Genomic DNA, 22,634 nt, shown 5'->3' on the forward strand with positions numbered 1-22,634 from the left:
TGTTCTTCTTGTAATTCCGATTTGCTTCAACTAGTTTGTTTTCAAATTTCCAAATCTTCTTAAAAAATTTCAAAGTCGTCTTCCGTACAACAATGGCGAGCTTCAATCTCAATTCGATGACCTTGTTTTCTCATTTGTTAGGATCATCAACCAAACTTACAATGCTAATCCCTGAATATTATGATCAGTGGGCTGATCGTATGCAGGATTATCTGAATGGTCTTGATGAAGAATTATGGTCATGTGTCACTGGAAATGTCAATGTTCCGGTGAATGTTCAAGCAATTGGATCATCTTCTACAAGTTCTGGTGTTGATAATCAAACTGATCGTCTAAAGAAACTGGAGAAGAGGTGTATGAGGGAATTGCGAGGAGCTTTACCTCCAATTGTGTACAATTATATAAGGAGTTGTACAACTGCAAAGGAGATCTAGAACAATCTAAAAGATAAGTTTCAAGGAAGTGAGAAGACGAAAATCAATTCAGTCAAACAGTGTTTGGTTGAGCTGAAAGGTTTCAAACAAAAAGAAGGTGAAACAATTGAAGTCTACTATGATCGACTGAACGAGTTAATCTATCGTTGTAATCGCTATGCAATTACCAGGACTTCAATGTAATTCAATCTCATCTTTGTAATGGGTCTTCGAAAAGAATGGAGAAGCGTGAGTATGATGGTGAAGAATCAGGAAAGTTTTGATACATCAACTCTCAATGATTTGTACAATCAGTTGAAGCCACACGAAACTGAGGTAAATAAAATTGCTGAGGAGACGAAGCTGAACTTGGGAGGTCCATTGGCACTTGTGTCAAAGGTATCTGAGAAAGAAGCTGAAAATGGTGATTCTGAGGAAGAAGAGGGATTCTTCATGAATTCGGATGATGAGGCAATAGCATTTTACTCGAATAATCGTGTCAAGAAGTTTTTCAAAAAACCGTTCAATCCGAAGGCTAAGCTTGCTGGGGTAAAAGGAAGTACTGTGAGTAAAATTGTTGTTAAGGAGAAAAATAAGATTGAGAAGAAAGATTCGAAAATGTCTGAAGGAAAGAGTGAGAAAAAACTGAAAGGTGATGCTGGTGTTGATTGTCATTATTGCAATGGAGCCAATCATCTTGCGAATGATTGTATGCTTAGGAAGAAGGATGAGAGAAAGAATAAAGTCAAAGATGAGGCTTATTATGCAGAGAGGCTTGAGGAGGTTCGTACGAAAGCCAAGAATTTATCACTGGTTTCAAGGGGTGAACAGGAGGAGGATGGAACATATCAAATCTGGTCATCCGGATCAGACGATGAAGAAATGAGGAATCCAACCCATGGAGCAATGTATGCGAAGATGGAGGAGGACTCAGATGAAGAGGAATTCAAAGTGAAAGGAAGATGCTTCGTATCCAAGACAGCAGACAAATCTCCAATGACAACAAAGGTACGTAATATTCTCGAATCTTTTAATATTCCTACACATGCTTATGAGTCTGAACTAATATCTTTTGATGAGACTGTTACTTATTTTGATTCAATTGTTGTGTCTGCTAGCAATGAGGCCAACAAGTTGTCCATGGAGTTATTAGAGAACAAAAAGCGATTAGACATGAAAATAAGTAAAGTTGATTGTTTAGAATTACAAATAACGAATATTATGTGTGATAGAGATACTTTGTCAAATGAAGTCAAACTTTTGCTAGCACAAAGAAACATATACTGTAATTCTGCTAAGAGACTTTATGGCAAATTAACTGATTTACATCATTCATGTGAAATTAGTAAAGAGAAACATAGAAAATTACTACCTTTTCTAGCATTCGAAATAGCTACGGTAGATAATATTTCGTATGATTGTGATAAAATAATAGCTAATTTTGACAAAGTTCCTGATGATAGATATAAATATGGAATTGTCAAATTGATGAATGTCTTGATGTGAATGAGTTAGTTAACATAGTGAATGATACTTTGACTATATCTGAACAAATTCAAATTTTGAAAAAGACTGAGAATTCAACATCTGATTCTCAATCTAATTTTGCTAATATTGAAGATAATTCTGACAATATTAGTGAAAGTAGTGATCTTGAGGATATTGATTGTTCCCAGTTGTCTGTTGTTAATGTTGCATCAACATTTAAAGGGAAAGAAAAAGTTAAGGACTTGATGGTTAAGAAAGAAACTGATATACCCTCAACTTCGAAAGTTTGTGATATGGACTTCGTGGATCTCAGAGACGGTCAAACTGATGATAGCGATGATGAAAAGAAGAAGAAATTTCGAAGGAAAAGAAATCTTCAAAGGAAGCAGAAATTCCTCGAATAGTGGTTGATCAAGTGTATGGTGAGACACAAAAGTTTGAAAAAGTGATGAATGAAAAAGGTGATCACTATCTTGAAACAAATATTATGGTTTATCCAAATTTCAAGTGTACAGATGATGTCATTTTTCCAAATCAAGTATTCGTAACTACTGAAAATGTTGAGAATATCAAACCAGAATTAATGAAGTTAGTTGAAGAAGATAATTTGAAATCAACTGATGAAGGTTTCTTTGTAAATCAAAGCACAGTTGAAAACAACCTAACAAAGAATTCGTATGTTTTTCACCGTCAAAAACCGCAAAGAAAATGGGTTGAAAAATCAAAAGTTGAAAAAGAGAATTCAAAACAAGTTGAAAAGGAAAATGAAAAAGTTTTCAAACTAAATTCCACGGAATTCAAAGATCAAATTGACAAATTTTCGAAGGAAAATAATATTTCAAAAAGACAAGCTAGGAAGAAAATATTTTGGCAGATTATTGAGTCTTAAAAGATGTCTGAATTAAAAAAACCCAAAAACGTTTTTAAAGCTAAAAATTCCTCTTTTTGAACAAATAATCAACATTCATCAAAATCAAATCATTTAAGGTCTGAAGTGAATAAACAACCAAAGTTTTCGAAAGTCTCAAAAACTAATACATCAAATCCAAATCAAAAATTCTTTCAACGTCAAGATTTGAAATCCACTGTTGATACATCTTATGGTGAATCTTTTCTAACCAATCCAAAACATGATTTTGTTCCTAAAAAGCCAAATTTTCCTAATCATACGAAGAAAGAAACTATGAAAATTTCACATGAAAAGGGAATAACTTCAAGGAAGAACATTGATCATTGTCTTGAAGGCAAAGGAAAAATGTATCAGGCGAATACATTTTCAAAGGACCAAATTCACGAAGCCTATGAAAAGTATGTAAATACTTCATCAAATGGAAGTTTATCTTCTAAGGATTCGAACATATCTGTCAAAGCATGGAAACCAGTAATCAAAACAAAGAATGTACATTCACAAACTCAGAATACGAAGGGTAATGTTAGTGAACATTCGAAATCATTAAAATCTTATGTTTCGGTTCCTTTAAATGAAGATGTAAACTTAATTGATAGTCTCAAAACCAAAGTTTGTGATTGGGTTAAAAGTTCTTCATTACATTCGAAATTGAAATCTAATTTCCATGGACCCAAAAAGCCTTGGGTACCTAAATTTTTCCACTGATTGTAGGTACTATGTGACGAGCAATATGATAATAAATGTTACATTGATAGTGGTTGCTCTCGTCACATGACTGGGAAGAAGGAGAATTTAGGTGATTTTCGAAGCCTAAAGAATGTTGGAGTTGTGAAGTTTGGGAACAATAAAAAATGTCAAGTCAAAGGCTATGGGAAGATCACAAACAGACAATTCATAGTGAATCGTGTTGCGTATGTTGAAGGTGTTCAACATAACTTGATAAGTGTTTCCCAACTTGTTGTGGGCACTGGCAATCAAGTTCTTTTTAATGAAGAAGGAAGTGTTATTTCGAATGTCAATACTAAAGAAGTTTTACTTAAATCCAAAAGGAAAGGTGACATGTTTACTTTGGACATCAATCTGATAGTAGGGAAACCTGCTATATGTCTTCTTTCAAAAGCAACATCAGACTTAAGTTGGCTTTGGCATCGAAGACTTTCTCATCTCAACTTTCAAAATATCAATAAACTTGTGATACAAGATCTGGTAAGAGGTTTACGTGTACTTAAATTTGATAATGATTCTTTATGTGCAGCTTGTGAAGTTGGAAAGAAACATAAACAAGGACATCCAATTACGATAGATTCGAAAATAGTCGCACCTCTGGAACTGTTACATATTGATTTGTGTGGTCCATCAACAGTTTGAACAATCAACAAGAAACGGTACATATTAGTCATTGTTGATGATTTTTCCAGATTTACGTGGGTTTATTTTCTCATGCTTAAATCCGAAGTTGCACAAATCATGATTGACTTTATCAAAAACATGGAAACAAAATTGAAGAAGATTGTTCGAAAAATTAAGAGTGATCATAGAACTGAATTTAAGAACAATGTTCTTGATTCATTTTTGGTGGACAAAGGGATTTCGCATAATTTTTCATCTCCATACACACCACAACAAAATGGTTTTGTTGAACTAAGAAATAGGTCTCTATGCGAAGCGGCAAGGACTATGTTGGCATATGTGAATCTTCCACAATACCTTTGGGTTGAAGCAGTATCTACCGCATGTTTTACTCAAAACAGATCATTCATTCATCGTCGTTTTAACATCACTTCATATGAAATTCTTAACAATCAAAAATCAAACGTCAAATTTTTCCATGTTTCGGATGCAGGTGCTTTATTATGAATCTCAAGGATAATCTTACAAAATTTCAAGATAAAGCAGATGAAGGGATTTTCTTGGGATATTCGCATAATTCAGTCGCATATCGTGTGTTGAACAAAAGAACACGAAAAGTTGAAGAAACTTTTAATCTTACGTTTGATGATTACTATATTAAACAAACTGAAACGAAGTGTGAAAATCATCCTATTCTAAAAGAAATACAAGATGAATCTGAATCTTCACAAAGGAAGAATGCAAGTATATGCCATGGTTGCTGGGCTATACTATGATCTTCAAGTGGATTATTCTACACAATTGTGGAAGGAATTCCAAAAGAGTGTAGAACACACGAATGTTATTCATGGTATTTCGTGTGCAAGATACTGGAGCTTCATTTTACAACATTTTTACAACAAGGAAGGGATTTTGGTACCCAATGCTGAAGAAAAAGCTGTTTTTCAACCATACCACTATCCGAAGGATGTCACAGATAGTGCTGAGGTTTTTCCATCTGTTACTCGTATTCCAGATGCAATGCTCAAAAGAGTTGATCCTTCGAATTCTGTTTTAGTGGCATATTTGACGACTATTGATTCTTCTATCGAAACTGGGAAACTATTGGACAGGGAAGGTAAGAAATCCAAGCGGTCAAAGAAGATTGAAACTACTTCTCATGAAGACAAAATCACAGAGTTGACGTCTTCGAAATCTCCAAAGAAGAAGCCTCTAACAGTTGAAGTGTCTGTTGCTGAGACACAAGTGATTGAGCCTGTCGCTGAAGAAACTCAAGAACACGTGATCATTCCTTCGATGACTGGTATGTTTCGTAGAATCAAAATGAAGTCCACACATAAAAGCAAGTCTCCAACACAAAAAGTGGTTCGAAAACCTCACATCACTCATCAAGGTGTTTTAATTCGAGAAGTGCCAGCACCTGTTTCTCCATTATCCAAGAAACGAAGGGCTGAGGATATGGCCAAACATTTGTCGAAGAGGAAGAAGAAGAAGACACGAAAGCTTATGCTTTCTATTGAGTCTACAGAAGATGATGATGAAAGAATTCCTGAAACACGAGAAGTAACTCTTCATGTAGAAAGTTCAACTCCTGAGCAGACAATAGTCATACCACCCGAAGATTCAGTTGCCAAATCAGTTTCTGAGGAGGTACGAACTTCAGGTATCCCTGCAAACGTATCTGATACGGATGCAAATGTCAATATGGGTGAAGGAGATTCGAATAAAGAAGATCAAGGTCATCCAACTTCTTTAACTCTCGAACATATTGTTTCTTTACCTCCACCAATTATTCCAATTACTTCCACCACTGATTCCCCTACATTCGAAAACATAATCAATCAACCCTTCACTTCTATTTTTTCTTCTCAATCCACTGATACACCCAAACCTAATTCCACCGTTCAAGAAACTGTTTTTATGGAAACAAAAACTGATAATGAGGGTTTTGGAGGTACGTTTGAAGAATTAGAGTTTCATGAAGACGAAGAGGAGTTTCCAGATCATATGCTGATGACAATGAAGCAATTTAAAATTTTGAATCAGAAGTTGAATTCTATAATTTAATCTCAAGCTGATCTGGGGGGTGGTTCGTCTGTTTCAAGTTTAGAGGTTGATTCATTGTTGAAAATGTTCGAAGCCAGATTTGTAAGTAAAGTATCTAGAATGATTACAGACTCTGAATCTCAAATTTTGGTGAAGGTTGATCATAGTTATCAAAATAATGAACTAAGCATACATTCTCAAAATTCGAAGTTTGCCGGAGATCTGAAAGAATTCAAGCATGTAACAAAGGAAAGGCATGTTCTATTTGTTCAAGAAGTAAAGAAAGTCAGGGAGGATGTCAATCTGCAGATTCATGAACTTCGTGAAGATATGCAAAAAGAGATTGCCACTGTTCAAAAAGATTACGCATCTCTGACTCAGAAGGTTGATATTATTTGTGACGCTGTCACAAGATTTGTCAAGTTATATGAAAATTTGAGTCCTCAACTTACTCATCTTTCAACAACCGAAAGTGCCAACTTTTTGGAAGTGACTACTTTGCTAAAGGAATTAAAAGACCTATCTGTCCAGCCGGTTTCCTCTTCCCTGATTACTCCTGATTTTTTATCTCAAATGTTCCTACACTTCGAAGCAATTCTCAACAAGCAACTTCCTCCTCTATCTCGCATATCCAGCCTTCTTCCAACAACAAATGCCCCACCTGTTTTCAAAGGGGTGCAAGGGGGAGAAAGAAAAACTGGTGATTCGAAGGCCAGTGGTGATGATGTGAAGGTAGTAGGAAATATGTTTTCTTCAAAGATTCCAACAACAAAGCCAGTTATAGCATCTGCTGGGCCGATTACTTTAACAGTCGTAACAACCATGCCAATTACAAGACCAATTTCGAAAGGAATTGTGATTGGTAAACCTACTGATAATGTTGGGAGTAGTTCGAAAACAATAGAGGTGAAAGATGATTCAGTCGTGAAAGATAAAGGGAAAACAATTGTGGTGGAAAAATCGAAAGAAGAAAGGAAAGCCAAAGCAGAAGCTGAAATCGAAAAGCTAAGATTAATTCAAAGCATAATGACTCAGCGTGCAAGTGATCCGAAGGGAATGGACAAAGGTGATCCGGCCAAACACTACAATTATGAAACAATTGAGGCCAAAGTAGCTTTTAATCATATGTTTTTGTTTGAGAAGAAACCAAAACAAAGTTATATGGTTACGAATACTGATTCAAGTCAGCTGGACTTTCTGATAAACGAAATGATGTTCATCATGCCTCAATTTAAAGCAGAAGGTAATTTCAAAGAAAGGGATGATGGTACACACATGAAAATTCGATTTCATGCTGTTCTTGTAAAAGCCCCTGAGGAAGTTTGGTCATTGATAAAGATCAATAAAGTGATCAGTATGAAAAAGGATGTAGTTTTCGAAAACACAGTCCAAAATATCAAGTATGTGGTTGCCAGGGCAAATGGAAATATTTGCAAATTTACTATTGCAGATTTTCCATTAATGAACTTGTATGATCTTATACAAGTTGCTTTGATTCTGAAAGACAAATCGTTTTCATATCTTCAAAACACGGAACCTGAAGAATTTAAGCTTAGGGTTGCTCACATCAAGATTTTCATTGAAAATTATTATGAGTGCTTGGCTCTAACTGATGTGGAGTTATCTATGGATAAAGGTATGGAAATTAAAGCTCCAATGGCTCCTACGAAGACTCAGGCAGAATTGAAGAAGCATGATGATGGTGAAATTTGCTTGAAGCCTTTTGGAATGATCTTCGTAGGAAAAGACAAAGCTGGAAAAGCAAAACATTTCTTGTTCTAGGCATGCGAAGTGGAAAGGTATTTAACGTCTCAATATACGAACTTAATTGTTCGTATGAATCATTGTAAGAAGAACAATGAAGGAGATAAGAAAGAGCTTAAGAAGATTATTTCCTGGTACACGGAAATTCGAAGAGTGATGTTGTATTCCATCCAGCTTCTTACGAATTAAGATGTTCGACTATGATTACAAAGGGGAAGATTGTAAGGGTTAAAATGTTGTAATTAGTCGAAATATATTTTGTCTCTTCAAATGTTTTGTAATGTATTTTACTAAGGCGCTTTTATTCGAAACTTTAGTGTCTATGCCTTAGTATATTCTTTGTGTGCTTTATGTTCCCTATAAATAGGGATATTTACTAGAGTTAGATAAGAGTTTTTACAGACCTGTCTTTGTACTCTGTAAACATTCGAAAGTGTAATAGAGCTGAAACAAGATCATATTTACACTCGGTGTTCAATTTCGCTTTCTTACTTGATTCTACAGTCTGATTCATTTTATACTCGATCCTTTGATTCTTCAGTTTCTTTGATAGGCAGGAAGTGTGCGGACTTTGTTAACCTATCTACGATAAACCAAATGGTATCGAGATGACCCGTTGTCTTGGGCAACTTGGTTATGAAGTCCATTGTGATCCGCTCCCACTTCCATTCTGGTATCACCGGTTGTTCTAGTTAACCTGAGGGTTTCTGGTATGCGACGTTAACCTTGGCGCAAGTAAGGTACTTGCTCATGAAGGTAGCAATCTTTGCTTTCATGTTAGGCCACTAGTATAACTTTTTGAGGTCAAGATACATCTTATCTGAACCTGGGTGGACGGAATATTGAGTGTTGTGCGCTTCGGTCATGACCAAGTCTCTGAAACCACTGTGCCTCGGTATCCAGATCTGATGCATGAGATATAAGGCTCCGCCACCCTTAACTTCCAAGTTTTTATCCATCCCTCTCAGGGATTCACCCGAAACATTTTCAGGTTTCAAGGCTTCTAGCTGAGCTTCCTTAATTTGTGCGGATAGATGTGAATGGATAGTCATAGTCAATGATTTGACTCTACGACCAAAGTATTCTTTCCGACTTAGGGCGTCAGCTACTGTGTTGGCTTTACCGGGATGATAACAAATTTCGCATATGTAGTCATTGAGTAGCTCGACCCACCCTCGTTGTCTCATGTTGAGCTCCTTCTGGTCGAATATATGTCGAAGGCTCTTGTGGTCTGTAAAGATAGTGCTTTTTGTACCATACAGGTAGTGTCTCCAGATCTTCAGAGAAAATACCACTGCTCCTAACTTAAGATCATGTGTGGTGTAGTTGACTTCGTGTTTCTTTAGCTGTCTTGAGGCATAGGCGATGACCTTACCTCGTTGCATAAGAACACAACCAAGCCCTTGGTTGGATGCATCGCAATAAACCACGAAGTCTTCTATCCCTTCTGGGAGAGATAGTATCGGTGCGTTGCATAAGGCTTGCTTCAGCGTTTGGAATGCCTTTTCTTGTTTCTCTTCCCAGTCAAAGGCCACGCCTTTCTGTGTCAATGTAGTAAGCGGTTTCGTGATCCGAGAGAAGTTCTGAATGAACCTGCGATAGTAGCCAGCGAGGCCTAGAAATTGACGAATTTTTGTAGGCGTCTTCGGTGCTGACCAGTTCTCAATGGCCTTTATTTTGGAAGGGTCCACGTGAATTCCCTCTTCGCTAACCACGTGACCCAAGAATTCGAATCTTCGAATCCAAAATTCGCACTTAGAGAACTTCGCGTAAAGTTTCTCTGATCGTAGTGTTTTTTAGATCTAACGTAGATGTTGACTATACTCCTCCTTACTTCGAGAGTAGATAAGTATGTCATCGATGAATATAATAACGAACTGATCCAAGTAAGGACGGAACACCCTATTCATTAAGTCCATGAATACTGCGGGCGCATTGGTCAATCCGAATGGCATCACTACAAACTCGTAGTGTCCATAACGAGTTCGGAAAGCTGTCTTGGGAACATCCTCCACTAACACTCGTAACTGGTGATACCCGGATTTCAGATCAATCTTTGAAAATTAATTCGCCCCTTGCAGTTGGTCGAACAAGTCGTCTATGTGAGGTAGTGGGTAACGATTCTTAACAATAAGCTTGTTTAGTTCTCTGTAGTCAATGCACATACGGAACGATCCGTCTTTTTTCTTCACGAACAAGACCGGTGCTCTCCAGGGTGAGAAGCTTGGTCTAATAAAGCCCTTGCTGAGTAGTTCGTTAAGTTGACCGGATAGTTACTGCATCTCAGCTGGTGCCAGACGATAGGGCGATTTGGCTACTAGGGTAGCCCCTGGAACTAAGTTGATTCTAAACTCAAATTGACGTTGTGGTGGTAATCCTGGTAGTTATTCTGGAAAGATGTCGGGAAAGTCGCGTACTTCTTGGATGTTCTTTATGTCTTTCGTCTCTTGGCTCATATCGACTACATGAGCAAGGAATGCATGACATTCCTTTCGTAAGTACTTTTGGGCTTGTATACTCGAGATGATACGAAGGTTCGTGTCGGGTTTGTCGCCATAGATAACCAGAGTTTCGTTAGACGGTAGATTAAGACGAACGGCCTTTTCATAACACATGATGTCAGCACGATGAAGACTCAACCAATCCATGCCGATAATGACTTCAAAACTTTTAATTGAGACTGGCATGATGTCGATTGGAAATGAATGGCTATCTAGAGTTAGGGTACAACCTATGTATATATAGATAGTGCTCTCAGTCTTTCCGTTAGCCATTTCTACAGTGAACGGTTCTTGAAGTGCACGTGGTTTTTGTTTAAGTAAGTGTGCAAATTTCTGGTTCACGAAACTCCTCTCTTCTCCACTATTAAATAGTATGCATGCATAAGAGTTTTCGAGGATAAACATACCAGTGACCAGTGTAGGGTCTGCTACCGCTTCCTCGTCGACTATAGCCAAAACTCTTCCCACTCCGCCCGCGTTCCCTGCCTTCGGGCAGTTCCTTTTGAAGTGACCCACCTCGCCACATCCGTAGCAAGCCTGGCCCACACCAACGCTGGGACTTGGGTAATTGGCCTTGCCCGAGACTTACAGAAACGGGCAGTGTCCCCTTTCCTATTGCAGTTTACACACTGCATTTCCCGGAAGGGTCCATTGTGGTGGAAGTTACACTTGTTGAACTTGGGCAAGCTTCCCGCATACTGCTTCATCGGCGCGGTGGCAGTAGGTGCTAACGTGGCATGAACAGCCATGACCTACTGCTTATTGGCAGAGTTCTACGCTGCGTTGTTCTTCTTCTTCTTGTCCCAAAACTTCCGCTTGTTGTCGGAGGCTTTGGATGGTTCTAGGATGGCAATGGTTGTTGTCGTTGTCGGTGTGCGGACTCCATGATCGATGAGCCATTGTGCCAATCGCTTGGCACTGTCGAATGTAGTAGGGTTGGAAGCTAAGATATTCCCCTGGAATGGAGGCATCAGCCCCTGGATATACCTCTCGACTTTCTTTCACTCAGTAGGGACCATTCCCGGACATAGAGGCACCAGAAAGCTGAACCTGGCTGTGTAGGCAACTATGACGGAGCCCTTCATGGTTAAGCTCCAAAAATCTTGTTCAAGTTTCTGAACCTCGCCCCTCGGGCAGTATTCCTCAATCATAAGCTCCTTCAGAGCTTCCCATCCCATTGTATTAGCCAGTATCAGGGTTAGTGACTTGACATGGCTATTCCACCATCTCAGGGCTCTGTCCGCGAAGGTGCATACATCAAATTTCACTTTGCTTCCTTCCAGACAGGAGCATATCTTGAAGATCGACTCCGTCTTTTTGAACCATTGCGAGAGAGCAATGATCCCACCACTGCCATTGAAGGCTCTGGGTTTGCAGTTGGTGAAGTCCTTATACGAGCACTCTCTAGAGTGCACGGGAGCATCACCTTGAGTGGAATGCACAGTTGTTCCACTCCCGCTAGTACCGGTGGTGTTGAATTGAGCTAGGGATGCCGTAACAGCCGCAGCCACTGCAGCTTGGATATATGAGGATTACCTCTCGATGATCGACGTGGACGAATATTTCAACTAAAAGTTTATAAAGATGACGATGATTGTAAGAATTCAAATGTGAGTATAATGACAGTGGTCCATGGACTAAATCACCATAGCCCAACAAATAGACGAGAGTATGATTGTAATGAAGATATAACAATAGCAGAATGAAAGCATTTGGATAAAATTTCCCATGAGATTAGATGTCTGTCAATAACATTGGCATTAAACATGTAACAAGTTTGGGAAAAAATGACCTTGGAGTTGGTCTTACATCAAACCAGAATAAGAAAATTTTGACAGAACTAAGACCTAAAAGACTGAAAGTTCAAGGTCTTAACATAAGAAGGAAATTAGTACTACAGTTTATACATAGACCTACTTATATCCAAAAGACAGAGTACAGTAGATTCTACTCGCGAGGGGAGTTATTCTGTTTGGTACTTGATTCAGCCTTGGCTTCAGCCAGCTGCTGTTCCGTTTCCCAAACACATCTCTGCAATGCCACCTAGTTCTGATGAAGATCGCTGGTCTCCTATCGGCAGGCATTCAGCTCCACCTGTAGGGCATCAGTATGAGACCTTTCAAAGTTTTGGTCATCGGTCAGATGACGTTGATGAACTATGTTGACTCCGGAGTTAACACGGATCTCCATGCTTTGGTCAAAGTTTGCTCTACCTTGTTCTGCATTGCGAGCAACACGTCACACCAAGATAGGAAGGACTCTGTCTGCTGAGCCTCCCTCATTCAAGTTATAGTAACTCCCGTCTCCGTTGTTGGGAGGTGGTTGTCCCTGCTCGTGGCTCCACCTGCCCAAGTTCACCGCCCACAGTGGCGTCGGGCCTTGAAAAGCAGGACGAGGGTTAGGATTTTCAACAACTTGGGGTGGATTGTAGACCTCCGGTTTTGAGTCTGAGTCTTCTTGGAAACCCTTATCGTTCTCTTCCTCAGAACTTTCCTCGGGGTCTTCTATTGCTGGGACCACTGGGTTCTCTTCTTCAGGCTCTGCATCAAGCCATCCACCATTCCCTTGGTCGGGAAAGTACGGGTCGTCGGGGAGATGGAATCCAACCATGTTATCTAAGAGAGAAAATGGATGTAAGAAACATATAATAGACGTACTACTTAAGATAATTATAGGATGCTCCTTACCAGTTACTTCAATACCTGTGTAGTGCATACCAGTCATATGTAACCGAAACAGAATAGACCTTCGAATAAGTTACCCTAACTCTAAGTCCACAACCAAACAAGGAACAAGAAATAAAGCATAGATCACAGATTCTAAGTCTATGACACCCTAGTAACATATAACCTTAGCGTATCCACTCAGAAACTATTGACCTACTAGTAAAGACCTTTTAGTTCTCAAATAAGTAATTATGTTAACACAAAATACTCCTATAGTATTTTAAATTTATGTTCTGTTCTAAAGTTTTCATTGTAGTAGTGTTGGTAAGTTTTTAAACTTGCTACAACACCACAACCATTCCTAGGCGCATACTAATCACTTCTCGGAAAGGTATAGTTGATCAAGCTATATCACTCCCAGATCTGATCATATGTCCCCAAGCCTACTTGTGCTGTCCAACAACCGCAATACTTTTGTTTTGTTCTAGTATGAAACTGATCCTAGTATAAATGCATGTATGCATACTTTAGTTAAATATTTTATTATTTAAAAGGTATAATGTCACACCCCAAAACCGAGAACGGCGGAAACGTTCTGCGGTGGAGGACGTCATGTAGAGTATCATAACAATGCATAATAGTAAAGACAAGCAACAACATCCATTGTATTAATATAATAATAGTAATACAAGCATGTTCTGTACAGTTTGTAAGACACTGAAAAATATAATCAAAATAAAAGAGGAGTCTTGTATGTGCTCCATCTTCTCAAAAGCTGCATCTGTCATTGTCTACTGATGACCTGAGAATACAAGTTATATTGAAAAGAGTTTATCAGCATAAAGTTGGTGAGTTCATAAGTATTTAGTGTCTTTGCTTGTATAAAAATGTTTACAGCAATGTAGTATAATAGCTGATATCAATGTTTGACAATAGTATACTCCCTAGAAAATCCTATATTTTCCAGTAAAAGTAGTCTTCTACCAAGACCCGTTTGTTTGCATGTTTGATCCTTTGAAAATGTAAAAGTTTTCCCCAGTGAAACTATCAGTAAGAAAATATAGTTTTAGACTTTATTCATGTAAAGTAATTGGGAAAAATAAGGTTTTACCCCAGCAGTGTCACTGCCGGCTAAATGAAATAAAAATAGACTCCAGGTAGTATTAAATGTACAATACACCTCGGGGAGCCTGTTTGGCCTTTAATTCTTAATGTGTAATTAAAGGTTTGAATGTGAACTCGTATGTAACCATGCTGATTGACGATCGAATAACTGATGACCCTCAGAGGCATATGTAGTGATGTGACATTTTGTCACCCCTTGGCCTTTCGGCGGGGACTGTAGCTAGCAGTCGGGATGTGGGAGTGTCTGTCCCGTATAGATCTATACACACAATGCCCGCTCTTCCTCCAGGAGACTCTGGTTACACGGTGATACCACTATGAAGTGTCGTATCGAGAAGTAGTATGTCACATTCTAATTATAGTATATTATCTTGTATATTGTATAATGTATTTTTTGGTATATTGTATAGAGTGTTCCTCTTATATAGTATTCTCTTTGTATAGTATTTAGCATGTATTGACTCATAACTGTACTGACTCTGGTAGGTGTCATGGTAATAGTAGTAATGAGTAATAATCCTTAACTATACCTATTATAGTTAAATAGTAATCTTGGTTGCATGCCTTTTTTACAGAAAGGTACTGAACTGAAGTGAAGACTTTTATATCCAACACAAATATATATGATATATAACTAAGAATTCAATGACAGTCGGACAAATAACAGAATACCCTAAGTCCACAACCAAACAAGGAACAGGAAATAAGGTGAGCTATCAGTCCTAAGTCCTTCAAGTGTTACTTATATAAATATATTAGTATAGATATGGTTTTGAAGATAAAAAAAGTTTAAAAGAGTTTGAAAATAGTTTTAGTATTTAAAGAAATTGATAAAAGGTTTGAAACACTTGAAAACCCAAAGTTTGATGGAAATCTGAAAGTAGCAACAAATCTTGTAGTCTGTTCTAGTTATTAATCACATGTGATTGATATCATAACTATAGTAGTTCAACTTGTATCCCCCCCCCCCATAAAAGTATTTAAAATCGTTTAAAAGGTTGATTTAGGGGTATGAACTCACCTGCAGTGAGTGGAGTGGATGGAAGTGCCAGGTAGGATGCTAGGTGTCAAGTGAGGACTTGAACACACACACGGATCCTATGTAACATGTAGTGATACATAAATGTATCTAATTAGTTATTTAATCACTAATTAAGCAAGTAAAGACACTCTAATGCATGAAAACACTTTGTTTCAAGTGCTAGCAGTGCTAAGGGTTGCATCTAAGGAGAGTATGGCCTCACCTTGGAGTTTACTCCTCATTTGGTAGCCCTTATATGTGTTTACGGTTTCTGGACCATTTCCCCCATGAGTTTACGGCCGTAAACTCATGGTAATGGTGTATTTGTGTGTTTTAAGGTCTCATATCTCACAAGGAAGGGTTCTAAGTTTGAATCAAAGGCTTAGGAAGTGGTTAGGGCAAAATAGGACTCACCATTGGAGTTTACGGTCCTTGGACCACCCTTGGGAGTTTACGGTCGTAAACACTTGGGTTTACGGTCGTAAACCCATGAGTTTATGGCCGTAAACTCATGGTTACTCCAACCATTTCGTGTTTTGGTGTTTCTAGTTCATGCATGCAAGGTTCTAGCCTTTTATCCAAGCTATAGAAGGTGTTAGGGGCATCTAAACACCACTTGGTGGTGTTTACGGTTCAAGGATATCCCTTGACCGTAAACACATATGATCTTGGGGATTTTGAATTTCATTCCATGGATTAGCAAGTAACTAGTTAGGAAGAGTGTACTTACTTATAGGAAGCTTGTAAGAGTGTTTAGGGCCCAAGAACACTAGTGTGTGTTCTTTGTGTTCTTGGTGTTTTGAAGAACACTTGAAGATCTAAGTAAAAATCAAGAATCCATGGATGAAATGATGTATAAACACTTGATTAAGTGTTGTATGAACAAATCTAGGAAGGAAAACACTTACATTTTGGCCGATTTGAAGAAGTGTGTGATGATACTTGAGAGAAAAGTGGTGGGTGTTCTTGAGGCGGAAAGTGTAAAGTGAGGGAATAGTGGGTAAACTCATGCTATATGCATGAGTTCTTGGGAAAATGGTGTTTACGGCCTAAACTCCTCTTGTTTGGCCGTAAACACCTAGCTAAGGTGTTGTTGTTTTTGTTTGTTACACATCACTCGTAACGACACTTCCTTTTATTTATTCGTTTGACGAATTTAAAAAAAAATAAAACACCCAAACGGACTTAAAACCGGCCAAAATGTACTGGAATATATTTGACTATTTATTTGAAGTGTTTAACTGTAGAGATTATACAAATGAAAATTTCGGGTTGTCACATATAAACTCTTGGTCAGAGTATTTTTAATCCCGATGTTTTTATAGTTGTATATCTTTTATGGGTTGATATACTCAATTCACTATAAACAAAGCTCTGATACCAATCTGTCACACCCCCAAACCAGAACGGCAGAAAAGTTCGGGGGCGGAGTACGTCATGTACAGTATCATAACAATGCACAATAGTAAAACAAGCAACAACATCATCCATTGCATTAATAATATAATTTAATATAAGTGTGTTATGTGTAAAGTTTGAAAGACACCAACATAACCCTTATAGATTTAATCTTCGCTACTGGTGACAAGGTCTCATCATAGTCAACTCCCAGAGTTTGAGTAAAGCTCTTCGCAACAAATCGTGCTTTATATGTGTGTACTTTCCCATCCATGTTGGTCTTCTTCTTGAAGATCCATTTGCACCCGATTGTTTTACGACCTGGTACATTGTCAAACAAGTTCCAAACTTGATTGTCATACATGGACTGAATCTCGTTGTCCATAGGATCTTTCCATCTTGCAGACTCGGGGCCTGCCATGGCTTCCTTGTAGTTGTTAGGTTCATCTAAATTTACGAGTGTGCTATCACTGATAAATGTATCACCTTCAGTAGTAATATGGAAACCATAAAACTCAGGTGTATTTCTAACTCTACTGGAACGCCTCAGAGGTAACGACTTGTTAATTGGATCAACTGGAGTTTCCTCCTCAATTTGATTGCTAGTGTTTGAGGTTCCTTCACCGATTGACTCTCATGAAATACTCCTCTCCTCGTAACGAAGACAACATTGTCACTCGGTCTATAGAAGAGATATCCAAAGGATTTTTGTGGGTAGCCGATGAAAATACATTGCTCACTTCGAGGTTCGAGCTTGTCGTGAGTTTCTTTGCTCATAAAAGCCCCGCAACCCCAAACTTTGATGTGGTCTAATATGGGAACTTTCCCTGTCCACATATCGTGAGGTGTGTTGGAAACCTTTTTGGTATGGACTAGATTAAGGATATGGGCGGCAATCTCTAAGGCGTACCCACAGAATGAAATAGGTAACGCAGCTCAAATCATCATGGAACGAACCATGTCTAGAAAGGTTCTATTACGACTCTCATCCACACCATTAAGTTGTGGTGTCCTAGGTGGAGTCAATTGTGAAACAATTCCACATTCCTTTAGACAGTCAAGGAACTCGATACTAAGATACTCTCCTCCACGATCGAATCATAGCATCTTTATCTTCCTGCCCAATTGATTCTCCATTTCTTGCTTAATCTCCTTGAACTTTTCAAAAGTTTCCGACTTATGCTTGATTAAGTAAATATACCCATATCTACTATAATCATCAGTAAAAGTCACATAGAAGCGGTTAGCATCCCTTGTGGCGCTTCTGAATGGTCCACACACATCAGTGTGTGTGCGATCAAATAGACCTTCACCCTTTTCACAAGTACCAATGAAGGGTTACTTGGACATCTTTCCAAGTAAACAAGATTCGCAAGTGTCATCCGAGTTTAAGTCGAATGACTCCAAGACTCCATCCTTTTGGAGTTGGGCTATGCGATTCTTATTGACATGTCCAAGGCGACAATGCCACAATCATGCCTTATCCAAATCATTAAAAGAATAAATATTCAACACATTATTTCCTAAGTTATCTACAACCATCACAGTTTCATATATACCATTGCAAGGTAATGCTTCAAAATAAAATACGCCATTACAATAAGCATAAATACCACCATTTCCATTATTGAAGGAAAAGGTAAAACCTTGTTTATACAAACTATGAAAGGAAATAACATTTCTCGCCATATCGGTCGAGTAACAACAATTATTGAAATCTAAATTTAAACCATTACTAAGCAATAAAGAATAAACTCCAATCTTGGTCACATGAGACACTTTCCTATTTCCCATGATTAAGTTTATCTTCTCGTGCTCCACATCCCTAGTTCTTTTTAGTTTCTGCAAATCAGAACAAATGTGAATACGACAACCTGTATCAAGGACCCAAGAATTACCATGTGATGAGTTATTAGATTGAATAGTGTAAATACCTGCAATATAACACACAGCATACATATATCACAATGCACATAAACTCAAACATACACATAACTCATAAGACCCTCCGGTTTGCACATAGATACCACTCTGGGTAATGTATAGTGAGAAGACTCACCTCGGGTAATCTCGCAAAGTCTCGAACTCGAATCACTGATCTAGCCTCCGCCTAATCACATAAAGTAATTTATCTCTAATTAACAACGATTCTCATATGCTAGATTAATCCCTTCCTATAATCTCCCATAAGGGAAAAAGACCATTTTACCCCTCCAATGGTCCAATTATCCAAATGCTAACCAACCCTAAAAGTCAACGAAAATCAACTCCAGTCAACGGTCCAACTCTGACCAGACTCGCCGAGTGCTCTCGTGCGACTCGTCGAGTCCCATCGACTTTAGTGAACTCAGGAAGACCCAGCTCGTCGAGTTAACCCCTAACTCATCAAGCTATCGCATGATTCAAATCATCAGGACAAACCCTAAGCTACTCGCTGAGTCAGCTCATCAACTCGGCGAGTCTATTAAGACTCATCTTGCATTCATACGATTTTAAGGCGGAATACTTCCTCAAACTCCAGATTCATACTCTAAAGGCTCATTTACCACGTAATGTCATAAACTTTACGTCCATGCATGGCATTTTGGGCATGAAATGCCAAGAACATGATCTAAATGGGGTTTTCACTCATAAACACCGTCAAGGCTGAATAAAGCAGGAACCTTTGGATGCTAGGGACCTCCTAAAGTCCAGATCTGGAGATCAAGCCTCCTCATGAACCCTAAATCCTCAATGTCCCAAAATGAAAGGAAAAGAAGCCCTAATCTTCAAAATGAGAGATCTACTCAAATAAAAGGGAAAGGTTCGAACTTGATACCTCTAATAGAAGCTCTTGGGCGTATAAGTAGTAGATCTATCAGCCTCTTCTCAATCCTAGCTTGGAATCTTCCTTTCCTTCACCAAAATGCACTCACAAATCTCAAGTAAGGCTCAAGTCTCTCTCACAAGCTCAAGGGGCGATTAGGGTTTCTTCTCAGTGTGGTGTGGCCGCAAATGAGGCTATAATTGCCTTTAAATAGTTCCCAAACCCAGGGATCTAGGGTTTCCACTTACAGCGCCTACTCGGTGAGTCTACTCTTGGACTCGTCGAGGAGTTCATTAAACTCATGTGGCCACCCCGCTTCTACTCGACGAGTTATAGCACCAACTCGTCGAGTAGATCAATGATCCTCAAAAATAAATGATCAAAATAACATACCTAGAAATCCGGATGTTACAATTCTCCCCCACTAGAATCAGCCTTCGCCCTCGAAGTCTTGCTCTGAAAACAACTCTGGATGTTGCTCACACATCTCCGTCTCCGGCTCCCAAGTCAGCTCGGACCCTCTCCGATGTTGCCACTGGACCTAAACCAGAGGCACCTCCTTGTTCCTAAGAACCTTGATCTTCTGATCCAAGATCGCGATCGGCCTCTCAATGTAATTCAGGCTCGTATCCACCTGAATATCCTCTAGCGGCACTACTGCCGTCTCAACGGCTATACACTTCCTCAACTGGGATACGTGGAAGGTATCATGAATCTGGCTCAACTCCGCAGGTAGCTCTAAACAGTATGCTACCTTACCCACTCTCGCGGTCACCCTAAACGGACCAATGTATCGGGGCCCCAATTTGCCCCTCTTCCTAAATCGGATCACTCCTTTCCAAGGAGATACCTTCAGGAGTACGAAATCTCCAACCTGGAACTCGAGCTCGGATCGCCCTCTATCCGCATAGCTCTTCTGGCGGCTCTGGGCTGTCAGCAACCTCTGTCTGACTTGCTGTATCTGCTCAGTCTTCTTAAGCACTATCTCAGTGCTACGCATCACTCGCTGCCCTACCTCTCCCCAACAGATGGGAATCCGACACCTCCTCCCATATAAAAGCTCAAAGGGAGGCATACTAATACTCGAATGGTGGCTGTTGTTGTAAGAAAACTCAGCCAAAGGTAGGTATGTGTCCCAACTTGCACCGAAGTCCATAACACATGCCCAAAGCATGTCCTTGAGTGTTTGTATCGTTCGCTCACTCTAGCCATCCGTCTGTGGGTGGTAAGCAGTACTGAAGTGCAATCTCGTACCCAACTCCTCATGGAACTTCTTCTAGAACCTGGAAGTGAAACGTACATCTCGGTCTGACACAATCGAGATCGGCACTCCATGTCGCGACACCACCTCTCTCACATATGTCTTTGCCAGCCTCTCCGCAGAAGAGCTCTCACTAATAGCAAGGAAGTGAGCGCTCTTCGTCAGCCGGTCCACAATCACCCAAATTGCATCAACACCCCTCGCAGTCCTCAGCAATTGGTGATAAAATCGATAGAAATAAGTTCCCACATCCACTGGGGAACCTCTAATGGCTGCAACTTGCCATGCGGACGCTGGTGCTCGTCCTTAACCCAACGACAGGTCAAGCACCTCTCTACTACCCATGCAACATCCCTCTTCATACAGGGCCACCAGTAGTTTCTCTTTAGGTCCAAATACATCTTAGTGGCCCCAGGATGGATCGAAAATCTCGATCTATGCGCCTCCTCCAATAGAGTGCTACATGCCCCGCCTGTATACGGCACCCAAATCCGACCACGAAAGGTCATAAGCCGCCGACTATCTGTTACAAACTCGGACACCTGTCCAATCACCTGCTCCATCTTGTGGTTCTCCGGTCTCACAACCTCTGCCTGGCCCTCTCGAATGGTATCCAATACCAGAGTCGTCACCGTTATCCTCATACATATATCTTGAATCGGAGCACTCTCCGCCATGCAACTCAGAGCATCGGCTACAACGTTAGCCTTGCCCAGGTGGTACAGGATCTCATAGTCGTAATCCTTTACCACATCCAACCACCTTCTCTGACGCATGTTCAGCTTGGGCTGATCCATCAGATACTTCAATCTCTTGTGGTCCGTGTATATGGTACACCGAACCCCATACAAATAGTGGCGCCATATCCTAAGGGCGAAAACCACTGCCCCCAAATCCAAATCGTCGGTAGGATACCTCGTCTCATGAGGCTTCAGCTGCCTCGATGCGTATGCTATCACGTGCCCTCTCTGCATAAGCACCGCACCCAACCCCGATATAGACGCATCACAATACACCACGAAATCCCCCATCCCCCCCTAAAGGGCTAACACCGGGGCTTCGCATAATCTCTGGCGAAAAGTCTCAAACGATGTCTGCTGCTCGGGACCCCAAATAAAAGCAACACCCTTCCGGGTCAACCTGGTGAGGGGAACGGAAATCTTGGAGAAATCTCTGATAAATCTCCGATAGTTTCCGGCCAACCCCAGAAAACTCCTGATCTCGGTAGGGGATCTCGGCACCTCCCAACTCATGACAGCCTCAATCTTGGCCGGATCGACCAATATCCCATTCTGATTAACGAGATGTCCGAAGAACTGGACCTCTCGTAACCAGAAATTACACTTGGAGAATTTGGCAAAAAGCCTCTCCGATCTTAGCACTCCAAGGATCTCCCTCAGATACTCCTCATGCTGCTCTCTGGATCTCAAATACACTAAAATATCGTCGATGAACACAATCACCGATCGATCCAACATCGGCCTGCATACTCGGTTCATGAGATCCATGAACGCTGCTGGTGCATTGGTGAGCCCAAAAGGCATCACCACGAACTTGTAACGCCCATAATGAGTCCTGAACGCCGTCTTCTGGATATCCTCATCACGCACCCTCATCTGGTGATATCCAGACCTCAAGTCTATCTTGGAAAATCAATACGCTCCCTGTAACTGATCGAACAGATCGTCGATCCTCGGTAATGGATAACGATTCTTAACCGTCAACTTGTTCAACACCCGGTAATCGATGCACATCCGGTGTGAACCATCCTTTTTCTTTACAAAAAGGATCGGCACTCCCCACGGCGAGCTACTCGGTCGGATGAATCCCTTTCACAACAGCTCCTGAAGCTACGAGGATAACTCATGGCGCAACGCGATAGGGT

The sequence above is a fragment of the Lactuca virosa genome, chromosome 3, assembly GCF_052849685.1.
Source record: "Lactuca virosa cultivar CGN04683 chromosome 3, Lactuca_virosa_CGN04683_v6, whole genome shotgun sequence".
In the NCBI taxonomy this organism is placed as follows: Eukaryota; Viridiplantae; Streptophyta; class Magnoliopsida; order Asterales; family Asteraceae; genus Lactuca; species Lactuca virosa.